The sequence below is a fragment of the Cygnus olor genome, chromosome 4 (genome assembly GCF_009769625.2).
Source record: "Cygnus olor isolate bCygOlo1 chromosome 4, bCygOlo1.pri.v2, whole genome shotgun sequence".
Lineage (NCBI taxonomy): Eukaryota > Metazoa > Chordata > Aves > Anseriformes > Anatidae > Cygnus > Cygnus olor.
The window spans coordinates 18,656,989-18,676,933 of record NC_049172.1 but is presented as its reverse complement, the minus strand read 5'-3'; the positions used below and the strand labels follow the sequence as shown (position 1 = coordinate 18,676,933).

Below are 19,945 nucleotides of genomic sequence, written 5' to 3'. Positions count from 1 at the left end.
TACATAATTTACTTAGATTGACAAGTGGGACTAAAATTAAAAAGGTAAATATGGTACACAAGCCCTATTTTCAACTTCAATTGCTTTTATCAAGCCATTCATCTCAAGAATGAGCAGATGGGCCTGTTTGTTAACAGACTCTCCGATAATCAATAAAAAGGGGCATGGAGCCACACTGCAGTAAGTGAGAAATAACGTACCTGCTGAAGTAAAAAGTATTCTTGCTTTTTCTCAGAGTGTGTTATAATACAAGTTGGAATGAAGAGCTCTGGATGTACAATTGCTAAAACAGAAGTTCTAAAGGCAAGCAGAACTTGAAGCATAATGTGTGCTAGTCACTAAACAAAGCAAACATTTCTCTTAAACATCCTTCAGATAAAAATACACACTGTTTCCAAAGGAGCACGCAATCTACTTTTCTACATTCCACCTTAAGATAAGTAGCGAAAATTACAGACATTAAGAAGGAATGACTGTCAGTAGAGACTACTCAATACAACCAGCGATTATTCAGAATCAAGTCCAATTTAAGTAGAACAGCTTCAGGGCAGACCTACATACTTGCGTAATTCCAATCACTTCCATCTGCCATGGGGAAGGTGAGATGGATTAACATTTTTCTGTTCATCTAAACCTTTGTCACTGATCAGCAAGGTCACCCAGAAACTTTTCAATTACAGAAAAGGTTACTTTCATTTTCACAGAGATTTTGTAGTACCTTTGGGATGCTAAGACTCCTAAGGTAGTGACTAATGGGCCATACTCTAACAGGAGGTCAGTGATAAATGGTGTACCACAGGGGTCCATCCTGTCAGGTTTAGTGCCTTTATCAATTGACCTGGAGGAGGTGAGGGAATACACTCTCATAGAGTTGACAGATGACAGTAAACTGGGGAGCAGAATGTAAGCAGAAGCTGCAGGACCGAGACTTGTCCAGTCTGGAGAAGAGGTGGCTTTGGGGGAGACCTAACAGCAGCCCTCCAGTACTAACAGGGAGGTTGTTAAGAAGATGGAGCCTCACATTGATGCATCATGGGAAGATGAGAGACTACAACTAAAAATTCAAACAAGAGAGATTCAGACCAGGTATAAGATGAATCTTTTTCACCATGACAGTCAAGCTATGGAGAAGGTTACCCAGAGAGGTTGTGCAATCTCCATCTTCACCGATCTACAGGACCTGATTGGATAAAGTCCTAAGCAACCTGGTCTGACCTCACAGCTGGCCCTGCTTTGATGGAGCTTTGGGTCTCTTCCAATCTGAAGTATCCTATAATCCCATCATTTTTTATAAACCATGTGTTATTTTATATCCTCTCCCTGGAACTTTCCATAAGGATAGATGAGAGGAGACTTACACATCACCTGGATCTTTCTCTTCAATAAACCTGGTCTCCTCTCTTTTCTCCTACCACCAACTTTAAAAGAGAAGATCTACATCTACAGGTTGGAGCAATTTAGAAGAGGAAAAAGAAGCTCTGCAAAAACAACCATCTGTCTGCCTGATTTTGACTTGAAATTAGGGGCTCCATATTTTCAAATAACTAAAACCAACCAAGGACATTGTCACTGAGACCAAATACTGTAGTCTCGCTTGTATGCACGTTTCTCGTTTCCTTCAAGATAGAGTGGCTGCATCCAAACTGCCTACTGGAAACAACCTACTGATCCACACCATGTTCACACACTGTCTAGAAGAATGCTAACTGGAATGCTAACATGGAAATCCATGCCATGAAATATGTTAACAGCTAAGCAGGGCCTTAGGCCAGAGCTCAAGCTGGTGCCATGGCCCTCTTCTATTTACTCAGACTGACCTCTCCAATGGAGTCACATATTTCTCCATATAGACTACAATGGATTCAAACAATGAAGTACAACAAGTAAAGATCAAGTTAAAAAATACAAATAAAAAGTAGAGTAGTAAATACTGTGTTAAAGGATGATCATGGCAGCATCACATTTTCTGTTCATCAACAACTCATAATAATGTCATAACACTATGAGAAGCATTACTTTTATAGAACGGTTCACCTCATTCAGTTCATTTCACTATTATAATACACAGGTTTCATCTTAAATTTGCCCCTCTGGAATACTGCCATGGTCTATTTGCCTTTTCCATTATATCCTTCACACCCACTGAAATAATCTCAAAAATTTTTCCATCACATGTCCATCAGTACTCAGTCACCACTAGACCAGTAATACCATTTCCTGTATGTCCTGCATTACGTGAGCCTATCTTCCTGCAAGTCAACATATTTTGCAGGAGTCAGCCAGGTTTACAGAGCCTTTAACACCAAATGTGCAAAAGTATCAACTATATCCCTTCATTTCACCTTAATGAGGTGTCAATGAAAACACAACATGCAACTGGAATGAAAGAACTTTGTCCAGCTCCTGAGGACCTCTAAAAGTAAATGTATGTGGCAGCAGTTTTCAACAGTATAATCTTTAACAAATACTTTAGTCACTTTCCAGCTCCACATGACAGGTGTTTTTCAGGCAAACCTTATATGCTGGTATAGCACAAACAGGGATGGCGAGGTGCTGTTAGGGAATGCAGGACTTTATTCTGCTCATTCTGGAAGATCTCACTGAAACACATCAGATTTGGAACAGAAAAAGCAACAACTAAATGTTATTGCCTCATATTATGCACAGAAGGAAAATAATAAAATGCCCTGGATGCTGAATTACTCAGTAAGGCTTCAGCTGTGGCACAGCTATCCAGCAGGTGCTCAGGTGACTCAGAAGAGTGAGGTACCTTGCTCGCGGGATCACTCTTAGTTACATGTATGAGCATCATCTGCTAAAAACTTCCACCATCCATTTCATGATAGTGTGTTATGTTTAGAGGACATTGGTCTTGGCACTCCAGAAATTATATTTGCTAGATAACATTCTATCAGTGTCATTACCATTCCCAAAAGATAGATTAGATTAAGAAGTTTATTGAGATATTTTTATTCATTTACCAGAGATTTCTATTTAACATATGCACACCAAGGTGTGATGCAGCACAGCACTGAACAGGGACCTTGCAAAGCCACAACCACATCATGGGCCTAAAAGCTTACATTCCTGTCTTCTGGTATTCATGTGCTGGATACAGCCCTTGCTGGTCAATCACTGTGCTCTCCTTCTCCAGTATCAATAATTTGACAGGGTTCTACTTAGCATTCCTGCTAGGGAATGGAATCAATTTTTTTGCTAATTCTCCAGACTCGAAAAGAATGGTGTTTTTCACAAGACCAGGCTTGCACGATGCTCTGGCTTTTTTGTTTTTACTGAAGGTGTAATTATTGACAGATTATGAAGACAGACTATTTGATTTGGGCAAAACTATCAATGATGACTGCCTTTTATAGGTAAGGGACTATAAACATACCTATACTAACAAAGTGCATCCAGCATGACTGTGGTTATCCCAAGAAAGCTATGCTCTGTTTCAGTGCATAAGCCCCACATATCTGTGATTTTTAAGTAACTCAGTTCTGTTATTATAACAATATTTACACTAGCGGGTTTTGTTGGCATCAGAGATTATACAATTTCAAACTCTTAACTGATATGGCTATCTCAGTAAATGTATTTACTGGAGATATATTCTGAGACACACAGATTCTTACCTAGAATACAATGGGCAATGCAACAGTAATCCAGGCAAGAATATAATCAAGAAAACAAAAAGTTAGAGAAAAAATTGCCCTACACAGCAAATCAAACAATACTGCAAACAGTTCTGCAAGATGCTGGACACTGTTTCTGCAAGCTGAGTCTTAAATATATCTTAAGTTATGGGTGACAAGGGATCTTAAAGTATTAAACCTACATATTCAGAAACTTTACCTCAGATGAAATTATGCCATTATCACTGCCTTTATTTTCTTTGCTAGCACACTGTGAATTTCCCTCCAATAAGCACTTGAGTAAGTGCTCTGGAGTGAATGAATGAATTACTGACTGAGCTGTCAGACTGTAAAAGCTGTCCTAAAAGTGTGAATATAAAGCTGTTCATTTACTGGTTTTGACATAAATAATAATCAGGTTAAGCATTGAAGCACATGAAGGATCAAAACAACATAATGACAGGCTATCAAAATAGTCACAGCATTCCAAAACTGCCTCATAGATCGGAATACAGGAGCTGAAAGAATGAATACATGTAAGTGTTTTTAATCATTGTACAACAGTGCTTTAATCCAAACAGAAGCTCCATACTTACAAGGGAATTAGCTTTGGTGATGAACATTTACAACGGCCAGGAAGGCCTTTCCTGTATGAGGAGGGATCAGTACAGCTGAAACCAAGTATTTATGTGAGGATAATAATGGTGTAGAAGTCAAAAGTAGGCCAGAGGGGGGAAAAAGGCAAAAACTAAGGAATGTCATGCTTATTAAAAGGTTAGTGAGAAAATGTCCTGTTCTGTCTGATATTGTCATTTCACACTTTTAGGACTGTCCTGCTTCACAGCTACTTGGGCAGACATGTCTTAAAAAAGAGCAAAAAACAATTACAGGAGAGAAAAGCACACTGACTGCACCCACTCGATGAGCAAACTATATGAAGATTTCTACTTTAATAGACTTTAGCCTGTAAGACCAAACCAATAGCTCTAGAAATGTCCATGAAATGACTATTAGAAAGAGTGGGAAATGTCATGTTTGCATTTCCTAAATAATACACAAACCAAGGGAATTTGGTTTTATGCCTCTTCGATTTTGATGAGTCTTTTCACCTTTCCATTGCCCCTAGCATTTCCATAACTGAATCAAACTGGTCTGAAGGAGCTTTCTTTGATTATGTTAGGTGGACAGAAGACAGCAAGTATCTGCTAAATTTGATCACATCACCCTCATCCAATATCTTTCTTTGATAAGTTGACTTTGATAAATTAACTCATATCCTATCAGAAATGCTGTAGATCTAATCTCTCTGGACTTGGCAAGCATTCAAATTCCTCTCTACTTAATAATCAATTGATTTTTAGTTTTACTTCCTGATCAGTTAATAATTAAGAGTAATTATTAATTATTTGTATATGATATTAGAAAATTAATATTAGGCATGGTTAATAATATTTTACTATTAATTAGAACAGATGATTACCTATTTATCAGGAAAACGGAGGGATTAATAAAATAACTATAAAAGGCAGGGGGGCAGAAAATATTGAAACTGAGACAAGTACTGATGACATAGGATATACAGGGATTACCAACAGAGTCCTTGGAGTATTACTCTTATTTTCATATTGTCACTAATCAGCTTGTCACAGAAAGGAAAAAGTGAGAGATGTGCCAATTAAATTTGGTGACAACATGTTAGGAAACTTTAGTTATGCAAAAAAAGATACCAGAATAGCATAAAGGAAGAACTGAATGATCTTGAGCACTAGAACAGAAAGTATGGGATAAAATATAATAGGAAAACATGAAAGGTTATATATTTCAGAGCTAAAAAGAATTATTATTCATTAGAAGTTGGTTCATCCTATACTGGAAACTACATAAGAAGGAAAAAGATGTGAGTTTATTAAGTAATCATTGGAGAACTGTGTGACAGCAGCGTTATGTGCATATGAAAACAGACAGAAGTGGAATGTGTAAAAGGCATTTCCAAGAGAGAACTGGGGAAAAAATAAGAGCTGCACTACTGTGACTAGATCAATAACACTCTACCATCCATGGTCAAACTATTAATAAGACTCAGGGAAGGGGTAGCAGAAAGATCTGGGGAAGAGAGGCTTTTTACCTCTTGAGGAGCGAACTGACAGCACAAATTCCTAATGCAGGAACTAGGACTAAAGAAAATCTCTTCAGTTTAAATGTGATTAGATTAGATGATTCTTGAAGTGGAACAGGACTGGATTCAATGATTTGAAGACGTACATCATTCCTGTGTTCCTAACCACTTTGACTACGGCATTATCTGTTATTCAGGTTCAAGTATATAAAAACCTACTGAAGTGGCTGTGCAGAGCTGCAGTAAAATAGTCCAGAGGTTGCCACCATATGGGCTCATGCTGTGAAGCTGGAAAGAAAGAAACTTATCGTGCATCTATGGATGGAAAGGGGGAGCTATTCAACTGGGGAAAATGGAACAGGCAATATTAGAATGCTATTTGATATTTCTGCATATCTGCAGAGATAAACAGAATTGTATTTTATTGATTACCTGTCTATAGGTTGCCAAACATATCTTCTGAGGAGCCCTTCTGTGATGCTATTCTTACGTTCTTCTGTATGAGGATTCAAAACACAAAGTTGCTGACACTGAGTCATAGAACAAAATAGAACAGAAGCTCTCTAGTAAGTACTAAATATTCTGGTAATTTCAGTGCACATGCAGGAACTCCTCTATGTTGAGTGGTGGAAAAACAGTGAATGTCTGATAGAATCAGGAAGCTGGGGACTTTTTTTTTTCAGTTTTCTTGACAAGAATTTTGGAGGCAAATACACTGAAAAATCACATTTTCCTCTTCTTCAGACTTGATTTTATGTGTATCAGGTCCAAAGTGATAATGGATCATTCGGAATGGTCAGCTTTGCAAATAAATTGAGCATGATGATGCGTTTCAGAATAATTTGAGGAAAAATACTGTTTATCAGATAAAAAAGCTGTTGTTTTGGTTACAAACATGAGTATCTCTGTAATTTACTTAAAGTTTTCCGTCTCCTGGAACTTTAGTTTGCATCTCTAAAGGATTCTAGTTGAAGAACTGATGGATGAACTGTCTGACTTCACATAGGACATGCTAAATCTAAGTGAACAACCTAACCCACCTTTACTGATTTGTCTACTTAAATAAAGGTCTCTATCTCACCTGAAGCTTTAATTTCAGAGTTTAAACTCTAACACTCTTGGAATATTCAATCAGTGATCTAGACCAGAGTTCTAGTTCTCCATGCTGATATAGAAGAGTCAGGAATCAAATTCTGAGCAAGACTAGCTCATGTGAAAATGTTTACAATGGACTGAAAACCAGCCTTCGTTAAACACACTAGTCTACAAATTCTTCCATACCCAGAGAAGGAGGCAATTTATGTAAATGAAATGAGCTGTTAATAAAGAATGTTGGAATACAGAAAGAAAGCAATAGATAAAAAAGATTTTCTAGTTAAAAAAAAAAAAAAAGATACTAGATCCTGCAAGACATACATTTTTGAGGTGTCAAAATAACTTCTGAAAAGCAGTATTTTGTGCTTGTTCAGCCCTCCATCTCTAAACTACTATTTTTGTGTGAATATAGCTTAGGCCAGGTTTGTTTTCTTTCCAGTATGCTTGGCCAAAGCTCTCTAAGCTGAAGAAATGCAGGTAACATACTGTGCTTCCCAATTATACAAGAAACATGTAGAGCTTTCTACTGGCCATTCAAATCATAGCAAAACTGCAGCAGGGCAGCCATAATTTGATCTTCAATATTTTACAATTATTAATACTAGATTATGCATATATATTTTTGTAAGTAATATGCACTTGGCTGCTGAAGTAATACATTTTTAGAAATACTGAAGATGGATATTAACTGTCACATTTTGCCAGCTCTTGGATTTATCCTTGTGTGCACCTTATTGAGGAAAGAAATAATTTTTAAACTTTGGATAACAAACTACATTAAAAAGAGAGATATTACATTTTAAAAAGAGATATTGATAGAATATATAGAGATGTGAAAAGAGGTGCCATACATTGTAAATAGTCTGCATTAAACTTCATCCCATTTAGTCAGTATCAGTTTGCTAAGGTATAAAGTGATGGAAAAAATAGTTTGGCTTGAACTGATTTTCATTCACTTATAAAATTGCCTCTTGGGGTAAGCGAGTACCTACAAACTTATGTTTGCAGAGCAAGTGGGAATCTGTTAGAAATTACCTCTAGATAAGGTGTATGAGCTGTGTAGTGAAATGCCACAGAACATTTGTTTTTAATATAGAAAGAGTTGGACATGAGGATTGTCTCCCTAAAGTAATTCTGGGACAGGTGACTTCCTGCCAGTAAAAATGTTTTCTAATTTTTTATTGAATTGCTTTCCAATTTCTGCAAAATAGTTATTCTGAGGTACAAAAATCAATTCTGACATACCCATTTTTAACATTTACCTTAATGCTCCTTTTGCAAAAAGAAAAGCAGCAACTTGGGCATGCACATCTTTTAAAAACTCTAAAAGCCTAGGATCTTGTCCCTGGATGTACTGAGTTGTGGATGTTTAGAGGAAAGCTATTTGGAGCAAGCCATGTGTGGATTGATTCTTCCTCTGGCATAACAATATCTGGCAAACAAGAGAAAGATGGTAGCCACACCATCCTGTGAATAACCACTGATAGACATAATCATGAATTTGTATCTTTTCCAGAATGCATACAAATATTCATCTTCCACAGAGTTGTGTGGCAATGAGGTCCACTATGAATTGTAGGTGTTGGGTGATGAAAATATATTTCCTTTTGGTTGTTTGTTCTCGAAAGCTCTGTAGCTCATCTTATACTGAAAAGTGAACTTTTGTTCCCAGTTCAGTTTCCCTGCACTATTCATGGACTTTTAGATTTTCTTCATACTTGCTCTTCATTCATTTCCTGTTTAAAAATACAAGGGCATTAACCAGAATGGGAAGAGAAAAGGAGAAGACTGCATGCTGCATGTTTGTAAAAAAAATAACTAGACTTTTGTCAGCAGGATAACAGAATAAATAAATAAATAAAGCCATCAAAAACAAACAAATGAACCCCTACTCCCCCTAACAACCCCCCCCCCCATACACACACACACAAAATGAGCAGTTTGTATTGTGTTTGATAAAGAAAATGCCTCTTTCATTATGAAACGTGACTGCAATTACACCGTAATTGTATTACCATAGTTTTCTTAATAATTTTAGTCATATAGAAAAGTTTGAGAGAGTAATAAATGGAAAATTGAAAAACTGCCTCCCTTCATCTGAGACAGAGAATTTATCAGTGTTGAGGCTGCCTGTTTAGAGCAGAGGCACTTAAAATCTCCAGCAGTAACGTGGCCTATTACATTTTAGTAGAGAAAAATTCTAGGTCAGATCCAAAAATTCCATAATTGCCTCCAGCAGATCACTGAGTGAACAAGACCAAACTAAAAGGCATTCATTTCTCAGCAGTGCAGGGACTTATCACCAAAGACATTCAGTCAGTCTTGCCCAGATATGAACTAACGGTTGGAAAAATGAAGCATAGCGAAAAGGGTTACTCAAATAAGGACAACATTTGAAAGTACTTTGTGCATTACCTAAATTAATCCTGTTAATTGAAGTTTTACAAAACTAATATAAAAGGAAAAAAAATCTTCAGTCATAAAACTTCAAAATTTACCATTCAAACTAAAATAGTCTTCTTTCCAAGCATTCATTTGTCTTCTCCTTTTCACGCAAGAGACCTATCTGAGAGAAAGGAGTACCTTTCCTCTTGCCTTCGCTTCAAAGTATGGCCAAAGCTTCTTTGCTCATGAGGTCAAAACAGATTGTTTTTAGAACAACTTCAGGAACTGTGAGTTACTCCCAAGGAGAAAGCATTTTGTGTTGCTGCCCCAAGTATTAACAGAAATGTTTCCAACAATAATTGCACAGTAATACTTTATGCTTGCACTTACATTGTTCATATACGATTTACGCTTTATAATTTCTTGGTCAAAAATGGCAAAAATATAGGCCATTTTTTCTTACAGGATATCACACCTATCATCAAAAATCTGTATTATAGAGTGTATCTGTAAATGCTCAGTACCCAGCCATTCCCATGAGAGCTGACATTTTGAGATTTCCGAAAATCAACGCCAATGACTCAACTACATAAACATGGATTAAGGACCATGGCTTTGAACCCCTGTGGGAGGTCATCTTTGCAGTAAGAAAACTCAAAACACTTTTTACTTGTTTTGTTTTGTTTTGCCACAACTAAACTTCTGTTTGATTCTGTCTGAACCGTGCAGCGAATGACTTCAGGTTTCGTTTTGCAGTCGATACATTCACAGCTAGGAGTCATTCATTCAGACTGCGGTTAACATTCAGATGATGCTAAAAGTGGTCTAAAACAAAAGTCTGGCTCTAGATGTAGTCTCAGTGTTTTACAAAGACACCTCAGACAGGATTTAGGCAGACAAGCAATCCTGGCAGCTCATCTACATCATGAAGTGGAGTGCAGCACAGTGATCCCTAAACCAGCAGAGATCCAAGCCACAAGTTCATGAAGAACGGGAGAGTGCTGCATAGAAGTAGCTCAAGCTGCACTGTTGTTTGCACTATTAGCTTTGCATGCTGCCAGGAACAGTGTTTCCTCCCCACCCACTCATCACTTTTCTTTCTAGAATTATCACAAGCCAGCTTTGTACTCACAAACGTAAAAATGTTTGAAATCAAACAGAAAATTACAGTTCAGGTGTCTCCTGTATTACCCCCTGGTTTCTAAACCAGTCTATTTTTACCATCTGGTGTTTTAAAAGCATCCCTTCCACCCTGAATAAGCTGTGCAAAACTGTGGCGCAAACCAACAGTCCAGAGGCCCCTCTACAACACCAGACTAGGCAGAGCACACCTATCTCACTCTCAACCCATCAACATTCACCCAAAACAGTTAAGTCTTGGTATCTGTCAGCTTCACTGAAAGAAGTGTGCAAGTGTGCCACTGTTTTGGAAGGGGAACGATACCACCTAACTAAACCTACCACCCGAACTAAAAGAGGTCACAAGGAAGAAGAAAGTTGGGGTCTTTACAGCATGGACTTCTAAAAAAGCAGGCATGCTTTTGAAGTTTAACTCCAAGAGTCTTCTTGTCTGAAGACTCCCAAGTGCAAGAAGGTGCCCCACTCCAATCCACCAGTCAGAGAACCAAAAGAATCAGACATCCGGGGTGAACGGTTTTTGAAAATCCCTCCTTCCATTACTGGCTCCTATCAGTGTTGCTCTGTGGTATCTAGCTCTTCCCGCATACAATATGAGAACTCTAAATTTTTGATTCACAGCCACAGATTTGGTGGCTTAAGGGATGTTAAGGGTATATCTGCTCCACAGAGTGAAGACGATCCACTGATCCCAGAGCTGGCTGCACAGAGAGAAGCATGTCTCAGAGGCAGGGAAGCACAGTGCAACCTTTTCCTAGAACCCAGGAAGAGCAGCCACAATAGCACTGAACTAGTATCATGCAAGCCAGCAAACCCTTCCTTTCAGTATTATCATAAGCTTGACTGCAGCATCAGGCTGGTATAACTGAACAGTGTGCAGCTGCAATATTGCTGGTCATAATTACATTATGTATTTCAGCACTTCACTTTACTCAGGTTGCCCAATCCAACTGGTCATATTTGGCAAGCAGAGATGTTTGGTTTGCCCTCTGTCCTTCCCATCAGTCCAGTGAAAGACAGCTAACTACAGAGAGGCAGCTGAAAACAGAGGCTGCTGAGCCAAAACAGAAGCAGAGGACACAAAAAGATAGGAATATCTTAAATAGCCTTTGTGAGTAAAATGTTTTGTTAGCCAAATCATAAAACCATTGGAAGATGATCATTCTGCATTGGCCACAGAGGATCTTTATACATATTATGCCTGAACAGCCTTTAAGTCAAGCTCTCAGCACTTCTCAACATTCAAGTCCGGAGGTAATTTCTACACCAAAGTATCTAAAAGATAAGAATGATACGGCAAAGCCTCCACCATCCCAGTTTTAATTAAATGAAGGTTGGCATAATGATCGCATAAAACCATAAACAGAGACAAATTATATATAAACAGCACAACTAAAGGTTGATTGAAATGTTAAAGATCAGGAGTGATAATATGTAATTAGCCATGATGGAATCACTTAAGGCTAACTGTTGGTGCATAGAATCTCAGAGGAATGGGTTGTAATTTTGCAGTTTATCTCACTGAATAGCTCCCTGAATTTCAGTTTTGACTGAGGGGTTTTACCAGTAGTTACTGTTTCTGAAATAACACAGTTGATTTCAGGCACCGTGTTTGATCAAAAACCTGAAAATAACTGCTCCCCTTTCAGGTAATGAAATTGCAAGTTCAGATAAAAATGTACCTTCTGGAGTCATTGAAATTTATCTAGTACCTAATTATTTATAAATGACAGTTAATTATAGAAAAAAAAATAGTTATATGTAAGCCTTTAGCAACTGTAATGTTCTGGAACTTCCCTTGGTAAAATATCAGTATGTAGTGGTTTTCTTTAGTGGAAAGATGTTTAATTTTTTAATCTTCATGCATTATTGCATCAACTGGGCAAATAAAAAAGTATTAAAAATAGAATGGCAAGGCTCCATAGGATTACTATTTTTTTTTAGTTTTAATAAACATAGATTTAATATAATTTATATTTTCACATCCTAAGCATAATTGCAGTTCCTGAGAAAACTTGAAAAATATTCGCAGTCAATGAAAAGGAAAGCAAAAATTTGAAAGAGCAAATAGAAAAAAGAATTAAGGCAATGACTTTACATAGCAGCTCACTATTTGTGGTGTTGTAATTTTTTTAATTCCTGATGTAAGATATTCAGTCTGTAAAAATCAGGTTGCTTAGACATCACAACTGACATTCCTAAAAATAGGAGCAAAAACATTTCTTCATAGTATTAGTCCCAAGTAATACCCATAAAAAAATAAAATAAAATATATATATTATAAAGAAGAATGAAAGTCCTAATAAAGGAATAAAAATGTACACATACAGCAAAAATCAATGGAGAATTTTGGACAGTTAATATTTTCCTATGGGCATAATGGATATTTTCCTGAAAGAAGGTTTATTCCATCTCAAACTTTGCATAATGCTTTAATTTTAAAGCTTTCAGTGTATGATGATGAAGAGGATATTTATTTTACAGTATTATTATACGTGCTCTCTTTTTTTCTTACATGAGCAGATTTCATAAAAACTACCCAAACCAAAGAAGTTATAATATACACATTAACAGTCATCTTCATGCATATACTCAGAGGAACAGCGACATTCTGTGTCTGAAATGCTGAGATCATTTACGCATCTGGAAAGTCTAAAAGTCTAAAGCTATATCCATTGACAATCATAGAAGGAAGTGGCCAATTTATCTAACTAGACTGGATAAACTTTTTTGTGGGTTGGTTTTTTGTTTTGTTTTATTTTTTTTTTGTTACCCCTATAAGCCATGAAATACTATTTTAGCATCCATTAAGACAGAAAAGGGAATTTCCCACTTTGTGATTGCATTCATAATATGATAACTGTGCAGAAATTAGTTGATGAACTAAATGCAGTTTTAGCAACCTAAAGGAATTATATTACCTTAGACCATTACCTTAGATTCTGCAGATTTCTCCATGGGAGAAATCAACATTCCCCCAGCAATGAAGACTGGTTTCCACCAGTGGTCTCCTGAAGATACAGTCAGACCGACTGAAAGTCCTTACCTGAAGAAGGCACTTCCAGCTCTGAGGTTTGTCATGGAATATTTATTTACTGAAGAGCCTTTAGTATTTCACCTCTAAGTATTTATCCAGAGAATTTCCTTTCATAGAAATGTCCTTTTCACACAATTTATTTTTAGAACATTTTCTTCCCTCTGCTGTTTTTCATATTCAGAGCCAAATGTGAGGAAGAAATGCTTTAAAATAAACTAAGAACAGCAACAGCAGAAATGCCATTTTCCCTTCAGAAAGAAGGAATATAAAATTTAAATTCTATCCACAGTTACATCCGTAAGTTAACAAGATAACTTATCCCATTTCATAGTAAAGTTACATATTAAGAGATTGCACGATTTAGGCTCAAAGGTCAACAGTAAAGAGCAATGCTACATTTACTCATGGCTTGGTCTTTTGCCATTCACTTATGCTATTTTAAATACATATACATAAAAACACTTACAGATCCATATTCAAGGTTGCTGGATGGTGACCGGAGTATACTTTTTTGTTGCCTGACATTCCCAGACTCTTTGAAGCATGCAGCTATTCATTGGATCTTGGGACTGGATTATGTTGTGCACTAATGTTCATTGTTTATATAATTGTCTTTCCAACATATTGCTCATTCTTATTTTTTTATCTGCTTCAGACTGCTAGGCTTCTACTATGCCTATAAAAAAGAAAAAGATAGATAAAGTCAATACTTTTCTTCAGAACGCATGGCATCTCAGAAAATGAATTGTAGCACTGCACATTATTAGATGTGCAGGTAATGATGTATTCCCTCTGCCAAACTCTTTACAGATAATAAAAATTACATGCTTGTTGCAGACACACTAATTATGTGCAGTTATGGACAAAAAAAAAATTGAATCCCTTCCTGAGGTGCAGATTAGTTTGTATTGAACACTGCCTTTGGCAAGGCATTTGTGAATTTTATTTTAATTTTCTTAGCAGCAAATTAGAAATATATTTGAAAACTATTAAATTTGAAATACAGCCAGTGAAGCTGATGAATTAAATTGATATGGAGTTTCTCCACCATCTACTCTTCACTAAAAGGAAGGAAATTATTTCTTTGGCTTGCACAGCATGAGTTCAGTATTTCATATAACAAGGGTATCTAGAGATGACAGACAAGACCAGGACAGTGCCAGCTGCCACAGAAACATGTGTAACTAGTTTCTTTTCATCAGCTCAATAAAGAGTGATTTTGTATAGACTCTTTCCCTTACTATTAATAACATGGGACCATCCAGGGAAAAAAAAAAAAAAAAAAGCCAGAGCTAAACCAAGACAGACCACTGTGAAGCTGAAATTTCTAAAGCCCTTAGAAATGAAGGCACCTGGTCACAGGTTGAGTCACCTCCTGTCTGGCCCTAGCATTGCAGACGAAGCTGTATCACTGATTCCTTTACTCAGCCCACTGTCTGCAAAAGCCTGAGTTTCCAGACATCCACTCCGTTTTGGTAGGCTTTTTCAGCTGACAAAAGACGTGTTTCTAATTGCTTTGTCCTAGATTTGGGATGTGGCATGGCACTGGCAAAAAAAAAAAAAAAAAAAAAAAAAAAAAAAAAAAAAAAAAAAAAAACAGTTTTAATCTTCAGAAGAATCTCTTTCAAGCTGTAAAAAACTTCAGATAGTGGATCAAAACACTAGGAACTCCCATACCTTTTAAAAAGAGAAAACTCTGCTGCATGCCTTAGAAACACATAGCTTAATTAGGAGAAAAAATGTCGTGGACCTTTAGTTCAAGGGAACGTCCCATGTCACTATGCCTATTAGTAGCTCTAGCTATAAGAACCAGAAAACAACAGGAGAAGCACCATTAGAAGATGAAATAAAACCTTAATTGTCATCCATCCGGAGCTGGAGGATTCATATCTCACATGAAAAAGGACAGCCACAGGGATTCATCACAGAATGTTCCTGGCCTTGTCTTTGCCTCAAGGCAGCAGCTCGGAGCCCCCAGCCGTGACTGAGGCCTCTGTCCTCAGGCCTGTACAACAGGCTGATACAAAGTCAGCCCCTGCCCAGGTAGTTTGCTGTGTTCTCAAACCCCATCGCTTTGTACAATTCCCTCTCCATGACACTGTGTTGCTCCCTGCCCTTCTTCTGGCAAAATAAATTTTATAGGTGATTTAAAACTTAGCACTCAGAATCCACACAAAAGGCACCAGAGCTCAAGCCAGGTCAGGAGGGCCAGCAGGACAGGTGACAATGCCAGCATTTCAGCTCCTCTCCTCAGCTTCTCAGAGTTGTGCCACCACTGATACTGCCTACAGGCACCTCCAATTTATACCGGTAAACCTGGGGGCTGCAACAGATCTTCTGACAATGGATAGGAGGGAAAGCAGGTCAGAGACTTGCCATGCCACCTGCTCGACCCAGCTTTGTGCACACAGGCAGCAGCTGCAAAGGTGAAGGAAGGGAGAGGACATCCTCGCTACCACAAAGACACCTCACTTCAAGGAAATTCTCCTTGTTCACTTAAGTGTCATAAGGTCCTGAAAAAAGTGTAGTATATCTGTACTACTGGGTGAATGATAATATCTCTGCGTAATTATAGATCTCTCCTCACCGCACACCTAGTGTGACACCACACAGCTTTAGCAGCTTGTATTCAGAAGCAAATTAGGCACTGAGCTAAGACACATTCTCCATCTACGTCTGGCTGGTAGCAAGCCTAGACCATTTAGGCTGTGCTAGCCCTGAGTCATAAGGATTTAGTCTCTGAATTTGGATTCCCCAGCTCTCCATTCTGCAGTTAGTACTGCAGAGAAATCTCAGAACCATCTGTACTGTCGATGCCAACTCATCCTTTAACAAACTCCCCTCAAAAAAGAAAAGATGAACTGTAGTAAACCAGGACTAGCTACAGCAAGATGAAGCCAGGTCTTGTTTTCATTCTTTCTATTTTCAGCAGAGCTGCTACCAGCAACAACACCGCTGGAGCAGTCAGCAAAGAGAACGACACCCTTGTGCTCACCCACTTGGTTTATATGAAAAGAAACGTCTGTTGCTCCTTTCTTTGCTTTGTGCATTTATGCAAGCTTATTATTTTATTCTTTCAGTTACTACAACCTCCCTCCCTCCATAAAAACCATCACTCGCAATGTCTATAAGGCAGATCAGTCATTCTGGTCAGAAAGATTTCATTTGCAATTCCCATTATCATACCCAGACAATGCAGCAACAAAACTCATAAGGATATATTCATTGTTAATTATACTTATTGTATAAACAGATCGTCATTTAGCACTCGTCATTTAGATTACAAGATAAAGTAATGAGAAGTCATTACATACTCAATAAACAAAAATACACTTCAGGCTACATTACTGTAAAACACTTTTATCCATTGAAAGAGTGCTAAAGGAACTGACAGTTCGCAATCCAGTCTATTTCCAAATACAAATTAACTTTGTTGTCTCTAAGTTCTCCATGGGGGAGGACACAATCACAGTTTTCTAAAATGCTTTTCTTCCTTCCTGCTTTGAAATCCCTTGTTGCTTTGAACTTCTTTCTTAAAAGGGCCCAAGCATAAAGGAAAGCTTCCATTACATGGAAGGGACAATGTCATGATTATTGTAAAAGCACTGTCAAAACACACAAGGAAAAACATATTAAAAAATAAAAATAACTTCTTTTTTCTACTCCTTACTTCCATTGGCTTAACAAAATGTTCAAAATCTGCAGCCAGAACTAATTTTTGTTATCTCACTGTACCTCAGCAAGCCATCCCTGAGCCAAAAAAAAGAAAGGTGCTACAGAAGTATTCATACAGCAAACACTATATAGAAGCATATATTCAAATATATTTCAAGAAAGCTGGTTTGGATAAATGTTTTTCATGTCCTTGTCCATTGGTACAGAGGTGAAAATTGTCCAAGCTTATTCAGGCAGAGAAATCTATTGCTCACATATATTGGGCAATATTTCCTCTAGCTAAGTATGTGGTCCAATTTTCTTTTTTTTTTTTTTTTAGGCAAGTTCCCCAGGTTCACATTGAATTAAATAAGCTACCTATACAGCACTCTTATTTGGTCAGATATCCTTCCATCCCAGCCTTCTCTGTTTACTTACAGCACAAAAAAAACTATCGCTATCAGAAAGTACTAATATTTACTTAAAACTCTTTAAATCTAGAAGAGAATAAACCAAAAGACATTTGCAGTGTGACCGCACAAACTAAGATTTCAGAGATGAATGGGGTGTAAAAAACTGATAATAAATGAGATGTGCTTAAAACCTCTTAAAAGACTGCTAGAGCAAAGTAAGCCAAGGGATACGGTTTTGTTTTCACACCATTCTGAGACAAGATGAGAAAGTCCAGATAAACAAGCTGTATCAAGTTCTCATGATTTGCCACATATTTATGGACTGCTAAGAAAGTAGATGATGAAAGGAATTAATTCCTGATTTACATATTCTACTAATAAAGTGGCAAGGTCTTAAGGAACAAACACAACAGCTGCAAATTATGTAATTACGTATCTGTATGCAAATTTGCAGACATCTCATAAATGTTGGAATACTATTTGCAATGCTAATTAAGTGCTTTTTATTGCCTCTGCATAATTCCTACATGTGATTCTGTGCCAGATGTCATTGTAGCATGCAAAACCTTTATTGTCAGGTTAGCTGAGGTAGCACACATTAACACTGCTCATAAAAATCCTATTTTTAATTAAATTACCTGCAGTGTCTCAATAATTCCTCACTGTTTTCCTGTCCAAGTCAGTTGGATGATTCCTTTTTGCAAATTGCACAAGTGAATGACAACTTCCAAAAGCATGGAAGTATTTCTGCCCCACCTCAGCAATATTAAACTAAAAAAAAAAAAAAAAAAAAAAAAAAAGCGGGGGGGGGAAGGAAAGAAGAGGTGGGCAGTATCACCTCGAGAAGCCAAGATCAGTTCCTCACAGAAGCTTAACAGGGAGCACCACAGTGTCAAGGGAAAGACAAACAGGGAATACTGCTTGTGACAAATCTGAAAGTGTCTCAGAGCAGAAAGTAGACATATGAAGACTGCAATCAACAAGTGGCATCACTAAATCTCTCCTTTGGATTGTAACTATAATGTTTAGTGTAAGTTGTAAGCTGGAACCTTATTTCCTCCTTAAGACATTTTTTATGAAAGGCCCAGTTTAAAAAATGTCTTCCACACACATTTCTTGATCTTAGGCCAAGTGACTGAGCAGGAAGACCAAAGAAAAAAACATCTGTGAGAAGAAACAAACAAGAAAATTAACTATTTCTTCCTCTGAAAAAGTGACTGCCAACGTATAGTATCCAATAAAGTATAAATAGACCAAAAAAGTTCTTCTAACAATTTCTCATTAACAAAAGCTTAGTAGAAACTTTATGATACCCTTGATTTAGACCACCTTCCTGTAAAACTTAAAGCCATGAAGCAATACTAGACTTTTCCCATGCAGTCAAGGAGGTGCAATCATTTTAGCTGGCCAATCCATTCTGATTGAAGGAACAAATTTGTCTTCTGAGCAGCAGGATTCACACACTTTCCCATCCTGACTAGGTTTCTCAACACACTCATCTAAAACCTTAGCATTGAGAGAGTAATAATGTACTTTATGGAAAGAATTTTATCCACAGTTCAGTGTGAACCATGAAATCAGAATTCTCCACAAAATAAATTCATAGTAACCTATCTGGCTCAGCTCAGAATAAATCTCCGACTGTGGACCAAGATCTAGCCTTTTTTTTTTTTTTTTTCAGCTTCCAGGTCATGGAATATTCCATCAAGAATGACTACTTGTGAGATTTAGGACTATTAGTGTCAAATAAGAAAAGTTGCAGGGGTCAGATCCAATTGCAAATTATATCATCCAGTCGCAATTTACCTGGAGGGTGGCTGGGGGCCTGTGTGACCCAAGTGAAAAAAAAAAGTGCAGTCATTAGAAACACTTTCTTGAAAGGGGTGATAGAGAATCTGCAATAAACTCTGTCAGACAAAGGGTGCAGTAAATTTGGGCTGGACAACGTGATCAACCAAGCTATCCATTCAGAACATTAAGGAAATCTGTCTTGCTTTCATCTGACTGAGCACTGATTTTCTAGACAAGCTTTATCTGGCAATTGTTCTTTCTTGCCACCGTGCTCAGAGCTGGGTCTCCAAACTGGAAAACAGAAGGAGCGCTCAAGTGTTTATACCATATGTGCATCAGCTGTCCACAAGGCCGATCCTTTAGAAGGCAAGTCTCTGGATGGCTTGGACTTGGCAACATTATTAATTCAGAAAGTATTTTTCCTAACTAACAAAGAGAAAAATAAATCAAAAATGAACACAAAAATATCACATGTATCTACTGCTAATAAACATTGTTTGAGCATTAGGGTAGAGAATGGCATGGTTCTCTAAAGTCATAAATAAACCATATGAGTTGAAAATGAATTCAGTTTTTTAATGTTTGCTTAACATTCGGATATTTATGTTTCACAAAAGTCTTCACAAAATAAAAATGTTAAAATGTGCAAATACCAAGTGCAAACAGTCAAATGTCACAGACT

The 19,945-nt window shown here is 37.4% G+C and overlaps 1 long non-coding RNA gene across 1 annotated transcript in view; it reads right to left on the bottom strand.

The window, feature by feature from the left end:
- LOC121070113 overlaps positions 1–19,945 on the bottom strand; it is a 368,067-nt gene that overhangs the window by 259,504 nt on the left and 88,618 nt on the right. The window contains exon 2 of the long non-coding RNA XR_005819903.1: positions 13,872–14,081. This is a non-coding gene — a long non-coding RNA (uncharacterized LOC121070113). The remainder of the gene's footprint in view (positions 1–13,871; positions 14,082–19,945) is intronic.